At 38.7% G+C, this 14,391-nt stretch overlaps 1 pseudogene across 1 annotated transcript; it reads left to right on the top strand.

Annotated features, from left to right (window-relative positions):
• Positions 1-6: 6 nt before the first annotated feature.
• On the top strand, positions 7-12,136 carry LOC309653863 (mitochondrial import inner membrane translocase subunit Tim8 A pseudogene; annotated as a pseudogene). Its single transcript has one exon. The product of its transcript is annotated as a mitochondrial import inner membrane translocase subunit Tim8 A pseudogene (transcript).
• Positions 12,137-14,391: the final 2,255 nt, after the last annotated feature.

Below are 14,391 nucleotides of genomic sequence, written 5' to 3'. Positions count from 1 at the left end.
TTTTTATTTACATTTCCTTCATGACTAATGATGTAAAACATCTTTTCACGTTCTCTTTGGCCATCTGTATCTTTCCTGGAGAAATGGCTCTTCAGATTCTGTACTCATTTAAAAATTAGATTGCTTTTTGCTGTTGTTGAACTGTAAGAGTTCTTCATATATTATGGATAGTCATCTCTCATCAGATATATGAATTGCACATGTTTTTCCCAATTCTGTGTGCAACCTTTTTACTATGTTGATGGTGTTTTGTTTTTTGGTGCACACAAGTTTTAAATTTTAATCAAGTCAAATTTATTTTTTATGAAAACTTCTTTAACCTATCTGATCACCAAGTCATGAATAAAATGACACCTCTTTAGTCAAAAAGACAAGAAACACAATTGTTTTTTCTTTTCATGCCTTTCATTCCAAAATTAACTTTTGGCATTTTTTTTTCCACCTTGTAACTAAATTTGCTGTTTAGATGAGTGTTGTGTCAAACTGACTTCAAAGTTCACCACTGATCACTTTCAGCATTGCTTCATTTCTCTGTAATGACTTCTTCATTTTGATTCATCTCTTCAGCTGGGTGAGTCTTCAAGTGAATTTTTCAAGAAGGTACAGAGGTTGAATATACTTTCTAGCTGCTGTGTACTTGTGAAAATGTCTTTTCATTGTCATAGTGCTTAATGAAAATGCACTGGGTCCATAAATCCTTGAATTATATAATTTTCCCAATAAATACAGATTTGGTTCCATTATTTTTACATTTAGTATTTTAAATAAGCCTGATATCAGACTAAATTTTCTTCTCTTAACTTTTTTTTTTTAATTGTATATTTATGGGATTTTCTTCTATTTATTTTAACTCAAAAATCTTTTTCTGATATGTGTCTCAGTCTCTGATTTTTCCCTGGATTTTTATGGCAACTTTCAATCTGCATACAGTGTTCCCCTTTTCAGGAGGAGGATGTTTTATTCAATTAAGTGTTTGAATATTACTTTCTTCCTCAGCTACAGATATAATTCTTGGTTTGGTTTACTTAGCTATGTTTCTTATGTCTCTCATCATCTTTCACAGCATTTTCATTTTCTTCTTCTTTTTCCTCTGTAATTTTGCAGACTCTCAGATTTGTCCTCATCACTAATTTAACTTCCTTCATGTTAATTCCACCCTTTTTGCCTGCAAAATGTATTTTAAATCTGTTACCAAATCTTTACAGTTTTAGGCAGTCTTTTCCTTCATATGTTCATTCCTGCCCACACCCCCCCCAACACACACACTTTTTTTTCTAAATTGAGACAAAACATGAAATTCACCAATTAAGGGTTCCGCCGCGGAGACACGTGAAGGTCGGTGAGTTGGTGCGGAGTTTGTCTCGGCACGCGTGGCCGCGCTGGGATGGCGTCCTCCTCGTCTTCCTCCGCAGCGGGTTTGGGCTCGGTCGACCCGCAGCTGCAGCATTTCATCGAGGTAGAGACTCAGAAGAAGTGCTTCCAGCAGCTGGTGCACCAGATGACGGAACTTTGTTGGGAAATGTGCATGGACAAGCCTGGGCCAAAGTTGGACAGTCGGGCTGAGGCCTGTTTTGTGAACTGCGTTGAGCGCTTCATTGATACAAGCCAATTCATCTTGAATCGACTGGAACAGACCCAGAAATCCAAGCCAGTCTTCTCAGAAAGCCTTTCTGACTGACCTGATTATTACCTCTCTGGAAAAGGAAGGTAGTTCAAGAAATGAAGAGCAGTTGATGGGATGGTTGAAGAAAAGGCTGTGGGGGGATCGGCTCCCACCTTTGTCACTCTTGGGACATCCTGTCATCTGAGAATGAACAAAGACCAATTTTTGTGTGTGGGGGTGGTTTGAGGGTCAAATGTGTTTGGGGTTGTGTTTTTTAATGCTAATCTTGGGAAAACAATTGACAGATGAATGGAAAACTCTACTAGGTGTATGTTACTGTATGTGGGACGATGCTTTCCTCATAGTCCCATTAACTGCTTCCTATAATTTTAATAGTGGAACTGCTCTATAATTTGATATGTGGGACCACATAGGTAATAATCTGTTATTTGTGTGGATTCCTTTCAGATTTCTGGAGAGATCGATATACATCTTTGTGTCTCTCAGAAAGGGCAGCAGTGGGGGAAAGAGTAATTTGGTACTTGACTGTAGGCCTCCTTATCTAGTGTTTGATTATCTGTGCTAGAAAAAAAATGTATGGAGTATTCATACAGTACATTTCACCTTTCTAGATTATCTCCCTCCCTTATACTGTGATTCACTTAAATATCTATATATAAAGTACAGTCTTGAGCTAGTACAGGTAGCCTGAGAGTCTAGAGGCCTTTAGTTAAAGGAATCTAGCCAGCGAACATAATTCTCATACTAAACTGCCACAAGGAAGAAGTTAACTTACCCTGTATGTCAGGGTCCAAAAAAATTTAAAGATGTGCCTAAATGAAAAAATAAGTTATAAAGATTTAGGCCAGTCAAAAACTAACAGCAGTTTCAGGTAGAGGTGCATGCCTAATGTAAACCAGCATACTTTCCATTTACTGCGTTCTTTTAATCACTGAAATAAAAACTTCTACAAGATTCAAAAAAAAAAAAATTCACCAATTAAAGTAAGTGTACAATTCACTAGTTCTTAGTATTTTCACCACCAATATTGTTATCTAATTCCAGAACATTTTTGTCACGCCCCCCACAAAGAAATCTTGTATATGTTAGCTGTTACTCCCTATTTTCCCCTCCCCAACATCCCCTGGCATCCACTAATCTACTTTCTGTCTATACGGATTTGCTCATTCTGGACATTTCATATACATGGAATTATACAATATATGACCTTTTGCTATTGGCTTGAAATATTTCTCCCTTTAATAGTGTCAGTTTTTCGGACTTCCCTGGTGGTACAGTGGTTAAGAATCCGCCTGCCAGTGCAGGGGACACGGGCTCGAGCCCTGGTCTGGGAAGATCCCACATGCCACGAAGCAACTAAGCCCGCGTGCCAAAACTACTGAGCCTGCGCTCTAGAGCCCAAGAGCCACAACTACTGAAGCCCATGCACTTAGAGCCCGTGCTCCTCAACAAGAGAAGCCACCGCAACGAGAAGCCCACGCACCACAACAAAGAGTAGCCCCTGCTCGCCACAGCTAGAGAAAACCCGCGCGCAGCAACGAAGACCCAACGCAGCCAAAAATAAAAATACAAATAAATAAATAAATAAATTTATTTATTTAAAAATATAGTGTCAGGTTTTATCATTTTAATTCTGTTAGTTTTTTTTGTGTGTATTTGGGACTTGCTTATACTGCATTTGTCTTTTAAGTCATATAGGAGAAAAACTGAATTACAAACAAAAATACATTTATACTGTCTTTTGTATTTCCTTATGTAGTTACCTTTAGTACTTTTTTCATGTGGATTTAAGTTACTGTCTGGTGTTCACCATTCCATCTTGAAAAAAATCTCTTTAGTATTTTCTGTGGGTCAGTTTGCTAGCAGTGGAGTCTTTCAACTGTTGTTTATCTGAGAATGTCTTAATCTCTCCTTCATTTCTGAAGGGTAGTTTTGCTAGGTACAGAATACTTGGTAGGCAGGTTTTTTTCCTCAGCTCTTTGCATATGTCATTGCAATGACTTCTGGCCTCTATGGTTTCTGATGAAAAATCAGCAATTAGTCTTATTGAAGATTCTTTGTACATGATAACTCCGCTCTTGCTGCTTTAACACTGTCTTTGTCATTTGATGGTTTATGATGTATGTAGATGTGGCTCTCTTTGACTGTATCATGCTTGGACTTTCTTGAGCTTTTGGGATGTGCAGATTAACAGCAGTCATCAAATTTGTGAAATTTTAGGCCATTATTTCTCCAAATACTCCTTCAGTCTCTTTTTCTGTCTCTTCATCTGGAACTCCCATTATGTGTATAATAGGATGCTTGAAGGTGTCCCATAGGACTCTGAGATTCTGTTAATTTCTCTTCGTTCTTTTTTCTTTCTGTTTCTCACACTGGATAATCTCAATTGGCCTATCTTCATGTTCACTGACTCATACTTCTGCCTGTTCAAGTCTGATACTGAGCTTTCTCCAGTCAATTTTTTATTTTAGTTATTGTACTTTTCAACTACAGATCTTCTATTTGGTTCTTTTTTGTAATTTCTCTTTATTGATATTCTCTATTTGGTAAGACACTGTTCTTATACTTCTTTAGACATGGTTTCATTTAGTTCTTTGAACATATTTTAAATAGCTATTTTAACATCTTCATTTAGTAAGTCCAATGTCTGAGATTCCTCACAGACAGTTTCTAAACTGCTATTTTTCTTTTGTATGGTCCATATATATATTTTTTTACTTTGAATTTCCATATCTTGTAACTTTTTGTTGAAAACTGGACATCTTAAAAAATATAATGTGACAACCCTGGAAATCAGAGTCTACTACCTCCCTAGGGTTTCCTGCTGTTGCTTTACGCTGTTTTTTTTTTTTAAGTAACTTTTCTGAACAAATTCTATAAAGTCTACTGAAGCTGCCACTCAACTAGCTTAGTGGTCAGCTAATGCCTAGATGGAGATATCCTTAAACATCTAGAAACAATAAATCTCCCAGTCTTTGCTGAGGGACTACGTGCACATAGCCATCAACGCTGAGGGCAGGGAGTTATCAATTCGGCCTTAGCCTTCCCTTTCTTCTTGCCCAGAGCCTCAAGGGCAGCCAAAGGTAAAGGGTAGGCCCCTCTCAGATCTTTCCTGAGCATGCACTCAGGCCTGTGCACACTTGTGGTCTTCTAGAGTCCTAGGAATATATCAGTGCTTTTCAACATATCTATGGACATCTCATCCTCAGTTTTTCCGATAAAGCTTTTGGTTAGTCTATTGTTTGTCTCAAGTGTTATCCACTGCCTCATGCATTGTGACATTAAAACAGTTGCTTGGGGACTTCCCTGGTGGTCTAGGGGGTAAGACTCCGAGCTCCCAATGCAGGGGCCCTGGGATCGATCCCTGGTCAGGGAACTAGGTCCTGCAACTAAGGAGTCCGCATGCCGCAACGAAGATCCTGAGTGGTGCAACTAAGACCCGGCACAGCCAAAATAAATAAATTAAATAAATAAATATTTAAGAAACTAAAATAAAACACTTGCCTGTAAGTGTTTTTTGACAAACACCTCACACATAGACACAGAGGCTCATACGCACTGGATAGCTCTGAGTAAGGTCGAATAAAGATAAGCCTTTTGAGTGGAGTCTTCCAGAGAGCCATCAGACAGGTCAAATACTGACAATTCTTTGGGAATGAAATTGTGAAAGAGGTCCAGCTCTGTTCTGCTCCCTCCAGTCCTGGGAATGCAGGCTGATATTTTTCAAGGTTATCAATCACTGAGCTGAGTGTGGCAATGAGAATAGGGCAAGGTAAAATGCCACAAGCTTATTACTATTCTTATCAAGGTTCAGCCATTTTTCTTGAATAAATGCTTACTACAAAAGCTACAAGCCTTTGGTTAATTTCCAGAGTTTTGGAAAAGTTTTCCATAAAGTTTTGCCAAAATTCTGTTGCTTTTATCACAGGGCAAAATGTTGGAGGTCTTTACTCCACCATTTTTTTCTGCTATTAACTCCTCACTTTGTTTTAAAACTCCCAGCCAGTTCTCTCCCCATGGCTTTTTGCTCCTATTGACAGTACTAGTACATAAAGTATTTAAATGTCTTTAAATGAATATCAAAATAACATCTATATTATATATTGGTATGAGGTATAAAATGGCTTACAAAAAAAAAGGCATAGTACCTATCTTCACAGAACTTACTGTCAGATATAAATGAAATCCTGTTACTACTTCAGAGTGTTACTTGACCTAATGAGTAAATCTCTAACATCTATCTCTTTCTTTGCGAGGTTACCTTTGCCTTGTTTTTTTGTTTTTGTTTTGTTTTTAATTTATTTATTTTTATTTTTGCCTGTGTAGGGTCTTCGGTGCTGTGCACGGGCTTTCTCTAGTTGCGGCGAGCGGGGGCTACTCTTCGTTGCAGTGCGCGGGCTTCTCATTGCGGTGGCTTCTCTTGTTGCGGAGCATGGGTTCTAGGCATGCGGGCTTCAGTAGTCATGGCTCGCAGGCTCTAAAGCGCAGGCTCAGTAGTTGTGGCGCACAGGCTTAGTTGCTCTGTGGCATGTGGGATCTTCCCGGACCAGGGCTGGAACCCGTGTCCTCTGCATTGGCAGGCGGATTCTTAACCACTGCGCCACGAGGGAAGTCCCTTTGTTTTTGTCTTTAAAAGAATTTTATGAGTTCAATTGTTTACTCATTCTCAACTGAGGAGAAATTATTTGGTCCAAATATCTGCAACGGTTTATGACTTGCCCTTGGCCCCAAACTCTAGTTGGATCTTTCTAGTATCTATAGAATCACAACACACTAATAGACACTATCTATCAGAACAATTCCTAGGCTTTCAGCTAGATCAGCTCTACTGGTCTAAGAAACTATTATTTTCTTCTGTCAACTCCCTCACTCTCAGAATAGATGCAGAACATGATAAATGACAACCTCAAGTATATATAGCCAACAGATCTCTTCTTGTCTAATTGATGCATTCAGTACTTTATTTATACGGACAGTATTTCTCAGGATACAGTGTACCATCCCTGAGTAGTCATTTCCTCTTCCCACTACTGTCCAATTTTTCTCAAAGTTAATGTCTCCAAAGGGAAGAGTTAGGATGTAAATGAATAGAAGTACACAGGAGGCCTCAAAAAATACTGGAACACCTGATTACACTTCTATTGGTACATTCTGTCTTCTGAACTAGGGGGCTGAAAGTGAGACTGAGATAAAAGATTTTCCTACCTACAATCAATTAAGTAAGCTTGTTTTATGTCTCGTAGCCACTAAGTGAGTTTTTAAAATCATAGCCATGCAGGTAGTGAAAATTTCTTCCAGTTCCTGGTTATAGGCTTCATAATCAATCCTAACATATGAGCATTTTGTGGTTCTTTTTTTCAGTGGCATCACAGTGGGAAATCAGGAGCAATTATATCAGGGGCTTTAACTCAGTTACCATTAGATACTAGTTGGGTCCTCTTAAAATTAACAGAAAATCTGCATAAGACCAGGGACAACTACTTTCTTTTTAATTTCTACACCTATAAAGATGTCTATTGACAAATCATGAACAATTTATATCTACACGGAACCAAGTCAACTCCTGTGGACCAATCAATATGTTATCCCAACAATCAAAACCCCGCACCATACCAACTCCGTATCCTTATAATTTTCCACAGAAAATATTTATTCAGTTCCTCCACAGGATGCTATTCATTTTCTAAATCTGCAGTTCTATTGTGGTGATCTCACAGGGATGTTGTGGGATATTTTAAAACTCTAGAGAAACAGTGATATGTAATATCTGGTGTACAGGACAAAAACTAATAGCTAAAGATAGTTTAAAGTTTCAACATTAGATACTGCTACATTCCTTTCAATGCTGCTGTCTGTATCTCTGCAGAGTTGGATTTTTGACAGTTTCTGTAACAAAAGCAATAAATGAGGGTGGTTGTGTCCAATCTCATCTCAAGGTGTGAGAAACTGTGCCCTAATAGCCACACATATCTCGTTAGCAAGTAATTATGCATATTTCTGAACAAAGTAAAATGTTTTCTTTCAAACACAAAACCAAAAATATTTTTGCTTATTAAGCTGTAAGATCAAAACGGTAAGTATTTTTATACCCTAATAACATAATAGCTTAGTATCTGAAAAAATACTTCATGTATTTATATGCTGCTGATGATTTATATCCCCACGATGATGAGAAAAGAAATCACCCAAACACTAAGGTGACTGTGAACAGAGAAAACTTGGAAACCTTTGTCCTAGATGGAGTCCACTAACCCAAACAAGTAACTGTTCATACAATTTTCTTCAAATATTTATCAAATGTTTGAGTGTACACAATACATCTGACCAAATAACTCACCTATCTGAACCAGAGACTGTGTCATGAAAATCTCCATGTTTCACTTAAAGATTAAATAGCACTGAGCTTTCATATGTCATCCAGAAGTAAACAGCCAATCCACAAATAAAATTTCAAAAAGTAAAATTTTGAATAATTTCTGCATAATACCTGAGTGTGAGCTCTCAATGGTGGTGTCTGACTTGGAATCCAGAGATGAAGGAATTTGTCTTAATTGGGGAACATAGTACATCTTTGTACTACCAGAAGGCTTATATGGCAACAGTAAAGGCTGGCCTAAGGACATAAAGATCAGAATAATTAATAAGAAAACATTTATTAATTAACTGAACAAATATTAAGTACCTTTAATGTGCCAAGCAGTGGTCAAGATTCTTGGAATGTATCAGTAAACTAGCATTCTAGAAGAGGGAGATAGACAGTAAACAATTAGCATACTAAATAAGTAAATCATCTAGTGTTTTTATAAATTATTAGTGACATAAAAAATTAGAAAATACTGGGACTTCCCTGGTGGTGCAGTGGGTTAAGAATCTGCCTGCCAATGCAGGGGACAGGGGTTCGATACCTGGTCTGGGAAGATCTCACATGCTGTGGAGCAACTAAGCCTGTGCACCACAACTACTGAGCCTGCGTGCCACAACTACCAAAGCCCGCCCGCCCTAGAGCCCGAGCGCCACAACTACTGAGCCCATGTGCCGCAACTACTGAAGCCCACGTGCTCTAGGGCCCTTGTGCTGCGAGTACTGAGCCCTCGTGCTGCAACTACTGAAACCTGTGCGCCTAGAGCCCGCACTCTGCAACAGGAGAAGCCACCACAATAAGAAACCCATGCAGCACAACGAAGAGTAGCCCCTACTCACCACAGCTAGGGAAAGCCCGTGTGCAGCAACAAAGACCCAAAACAGCCACTCCCCCCCAAAAAAAATTAGAAAATGCTGAAGAAGATTAGAAGTATTTGGGAAATTGCAGCAGGATGCAGTTTAAATAGAGTGGTAAGGGTAGGATTCATTGAGAAGACGACTTCTTAGCAATCTATTCCATATTTAGATGGCTCTAACTAAGAAACACTTTATCTTATATTGAACCCAAACCTGGTCGTTGTTAACCCCTACTACTGATCTTTGAAGATTCTCCCTCCAGAGTCATAGAAAGTAAATCTAATTCTCTTCTATGTGGCAGATTTTCAAAATAAGTTTTCCATTATAAAAGTATAAATTCTCAATATTAAAAAAATACACAGAAATAAAAAAGACAAAGTCTTACCACTCAAAGATAACTATTATTAATATTTTAATGTATTTCTACAGGTCTTTCCTCTGTATTGCTTATTTGTTTACATAGTTGTGTATAGTATGTATAATGTGGAATTCAGTTTTTCTACTTTACATTGATAATAAAATATTCATTTTATTTCCTATCTTCACATTTTTTATCATTCTACTACACATTAAGTGTTTTTAACCCTTCTCATAATGTTAAAAATTTAGGCTGGATTAAATTTTCAATAATAAAGAATTCTGTAATAAAGACTTCCTGTTCATAGCATACCCATTCTCCCCTGCTGCCCCATTTCACATAAGTTTCCTGATTTCAGAGTGAAAAATTATGTCATTTATAAAGTTTCGTTTTTTTAAATACTAACTGCTAAAATTCTTTCTAAAATGTCTGTGACATGGTAGTAATTTGATTATTATAGAAGATGAAATCTTTTTCTTCTTCTTATTTTTTTGCTTCATTGGGTCTTCATTGCTGCACGCGGGCTTTCTCTAGTTGCGGTGTGGGGGGCTACTCTTCGTTGTGGTGCGCGAGCTTCTCACTCTTCTCACTGCAGTGGCTTCTCTTGTTGTGGAGCACAGGCTCTAGGCATGCAGGCTTCAGTAGTTGTGGAGCATGGGCTCAGTAGTTGTGGCTCGCGGGCTCTAGAGCACAGGCTCAGTAGTTGTGGAGCACGGGCTTAGTTGCTCTGCGGCATGTGGGATCTTCCCGGACCAGGGCTCGAACCCGTGTCCCCTGCACTGGCAGGTGGATTCTTAACCACTGCGCCACCAGGGCAGTCCCTGAAATCTTTTTCTATACACTTGTTTTTCTTTCATGATGTGGTAGAAACTCTGTCTCTGTAACAGCATTTTGATATTTAGCTGGGTACATACTGCTCATCTGTACACTGTATTTCCCAATCTCCCTTGCAGACATGTATGGACATATGACTGAGTCTGGGCCCATAGGTCAAGGGTGAGAATAATGTCTGCAACTTCCAGGCATCCCATGAAAACACTCCACTGGCTGCTGCTAAAATTTATCCTCCCCATTACTCTTCTTTTCCAGTATTTTCTTTATTATTCTTCCTGAAAAAACTTAAGATCAATTAAACAAGTTCAAAAGAACAATTCCATTAGAATTTTGAGTAGAATTACATTAGAGTTTAAATTCATTTGGGAATAAATGACATCTTTAAATATTCAATTTTCCCATTCAGAAATATCCCATCCCTCCTTTTAGTCTACTGTCCTTTTCTATGCCTACACAAAGGATTAGTATTGCCATCACATGAGCCCTATAAAATTCTTGTTTAGGTTACTCCTCAGTATTCATGGGGTTGTACTGCTCATTCAAATAGAATTTTGTAGATAGCTACCACTTCTCCTGATTAAACACAACAGCTTCTTCAGTTTATCCTTATGGACCATGGTCTTCTCTTGCATCCTGTAATCACCTCTAGATGGACTCCTAGTTGCCCATGTCTAGTTTATAAAAATCAAAATACTCTAGACAGAGTCTGATAGTCCCAGAGTAGAATGAGATCTCCTTCATTCTGGATGCAATAACAACTTATAAACTACTTAGAATTGTGTTACCATCCTTGGCCACTCCATGATTCTGATGATTTGACATGGAATCCATATTACTAGTACCCTGCTTCCAACCAAGGAACTGACTTCATAGTGAAGGAAATGAGACAAAAGGCTGACGACTAAAGGGAGTCACTGTTCTCCTCACAAGCCTGATCACCCACAGCTATGGTAAACTCAAGAACAAAAAAGCGAGTGAACAATTTACTGATAACTGTCATGGCACAAGCTGGGAGGCATCACTTTCTGAGGCTGGAATGCTAGCTTACTGAATACGGCATGTGCTCAGAACCACATGTGGCACTTGCCTATCCCACAGACAGAATGCATGTATTTAGGAACAAAGGCAGAAGCCTTTAAAATCTTTTGCTTTCTATCTCTGTGACTCTGCTTTGTTTGATGGAAGATCTTAGAAATAAGGGAGGGGCACTTCTACCGGGAGACAGGAGCCATCTAGTCATTTTACATTCTTTATGTCACTGAAACAATACAGGGAATAGGATGCCATAGTGTTGACTAAAACTACAATTGACCTTAACTATCAGGGAGAAATAAGGTTACCTTAAAAGAAGAAAGTCAGTAGGAGTATGGCTTACACCTAGGGGACCACTTTACCAAGCCTGGTCATAGAAATTAACAAAAAATTACCTTAAACCTATGCAGGGCTAGCAAAGCCTTAGACTACTTAGGAACACTTGTACCAACCTATCAGGCAAAACCCCAGCCAATGAGAACCTGGCTGAATTCAAGGAGAATGAAGAAATGTATAGAGGCTGGAAGAATTTAAATAACAGGAAAAATAGGTTGTAGCCTCTACTTCTCTTTGGACGTTGCTGTAGTCATTATTGTTAGGATATTGACTTAGTAGTTTTCTTCCTCCACCAGTGTATATAAAGCTTGGTGGTGATGGTTAAATTTACCATTTAGTTCAAAGTTTGCAGAAAATGGACAACAACAATTGGGCAGAATTACAATGGACCCAGAGCAAGAATGGTTACCATGTGGAGATGGAGAATTCAGAGGCAAGATAAGTGGCTTTTTGAAATTCTCAACAACTTTATGTTTGGATGCAGAAGTCTTAAAGTTACTTTGGACTGCCTATCTCTGGGGGAAGAAGCGACTATTCAGCAAATAATGGTTGTTCCTGGGAGAGAAAGAAAGGACTGGAGAAGGGTAAAGAAGAAAGTCCAACCATAAAATTTATTTCTTCAAAAAACTTGCAAATGGAACTAAATATAAACATATAGCATATTACTCTTAATTTGTTAATTCAGAGCAGTGGACACATAGTCATAAATTCAACATGCTATTCTGTATACTTTTTTTTTTTTTTAAAGCAATTCCTTTATTTTTATTATTTATTTATTTATTTTTGGCTGTGTTGGGTCTTCGTTTCTGTGCAAGGGCTTTCTCTAGTTGCGGCAAGCGGGGGCCACTCTTCATCGCGGTGCGCGGGCCTCTCGCTATCGCGGCCTCTCCTGTTGCAGAGCACAAGCTCCAGACACGCAGGCTCAGTATTTGTGGCTCACGGGCCTAGTTGCTCTGCGGCATGTGGGATCTTCCCAGACCAGGGCTCGAACCCGTGTCCCCTGCATTGGCAGGCGGATTCTCAAGCACTGCGCCACCAGGGAAGCCCTATTCTGTATACTTTTAAAATATTTTTTAAAATTTTACTTCTGAATCCACAGAGTTAAAAATATTTTATTATTAAACCAAATAATATTTCTCTTTTAAAGGAGTCCTTTCTACCAAGTACCTGTATGTAAAGGTAAGACCATGAACTGTGGGCTCTCTATAGACTGATCCATTTGATGTCAGAAGAGGTATAAAATACACTTTCACAGTTGGATTTCCTCTCCTGTGCTCTTCCACCAACATGAAAACAGCATAGCCCAGAGTAGCCTGGGTTTCAGTACAAGGCATGTGGAACAGACCCAAACCGTTTTTGCATCCTGATGCCAAACTCCAACGGACTCATAAGCCCATGAGTGAGGAAAGCAAATGTCTGTTGTTATAAAGCACTGAGATTTTCGAGGTTCTTATACAGTATCACGGTGGCAATAGGTAACTGACACATTAAAGGTGTTCTGTGTGATATTGATTAGACTATACATTTGGGGGGCATAATTTTATTTCACAATAAAAGTGTATAAGAAATATAACCATCTCGGGCTGCCCTGATAGCTCAGTGGTTAAGAATCCGCCTGCCAATGCAGGGGACACGGGTGCCAGCCCTGGTCCGGGAAGATCCCACATGCCGCGGAGCAACTAAGCCCATGTGCCACAACTACTGAGCCTGCGCTCTAGAGCCCGCGAGCCACAACTACTGAGCCCATGCACCACAACTACCGAAGCCCACGTGCCTAGAGCCCGTGCTCCACCACAAGAGAAGCCACCGCAATGAGAAGCCCGTGCACCGCAATGAAGAGTCGCCCCCGCTCGCCGCAACTAGAGAAAGGCTGCACGCAGCGATGAAGACCCGACACAGCCAAAATAAAATAAATAAAATAAAAAAAAAAGAAAAGAAATATAACCATTTCAACATATAAATGTATTTATTCAAATTAAATTCAGTGCAATTTAAATGTGGAACTAAGCAATTTTCTTTATACATTTAGGCATATTCCATTTATACCTACAGACAGATAAACTTTTTGCACAAGTAGGAACACTTAAAATCTATTTTGAATAGATTTGTACAAACTGTTGAATACTTTAAAATTAGTAATTGAAAGTTCCCACCCTCATTTGGAGGTAGAATGGGAACTTAACTTTCCAGTTACTGGTCTGAAAAAGAAAATAACTTGCTATAATTTTGAATGTTATATAGTGTAAGCACTATAAAAATATCACTGTCATGATAGCATAGGAACACTCTAAATGTTGTAGACCTTATGGTAGAAATTGCTAGCTGTTCACCAAAACTCATTTCTTTTTCATCCTGGAAAGCACAGCTAAACTATTCCTAGTCAGTGGAAAGTGATGTGGGCCACACCTAGGCCTAGACCATAAAAGCCTCCCAACATGTGCTCCTCCATGCTTTTCGTCCCTTCCAGTTGACTATGATGATGAATCCAAGGTTCCATGTTTTAAAGAAAGCAGAGTCACAGTCAACCTGGGTCCCTGCTCAACGTTTCTTGAGCAAGAAATAGACTGGTATTGTGTTTGCTATCTGTTCACTGTCTCATGAAAAACAATAGTAAAAGAAACAATGCCAAATAATTATCTACCTCCCTAAAATTGAACCTCTATAGTTTTTATGTTTTCATGAACTACTTGCATTCTTATGACAAGTATTATGAGTTGAAAATACGTCAGCCACAAGTAGCATGAGTTTCACATAGGTTGTTAACTTCACTAGAAATTGAAGTAAAAACATAATAAATTATATTCTCTTCATAGCTATGTAAATAAAAGATGTTATCATCATGTACAACCTAATGCTTAAAATTAAAATTAGGTTTTCTAACTAGAAAGACCCAATCAAGAAATTTATTGGTTAATGACACACAAAAGTTGGTAATGTGACCTAAAATTCTCTTACCATCTGTGCCATGAAGAACAGTAATCTGTTGGAC

Source organism: Balaenoptera physalus, assembly GCF_965194825.1.
Source record: "Balaenoptera physalus genome assembly, contig: HAP1_SCAFFOLD_1340, whole genome shotgun sequence".
In the NCBI taxonomy this organism is placed as follows: Eukaryota; Metazoa; Chordata; class Mammalia; order Artiodactyla; family Balaenopteridae; genus Balaenoptera; species Balaenoptera physalus.
Note: the sequence above shows the minus strand (reverse complement) of the source record. Positions and strands in the feature narration are given on the sequence as shown.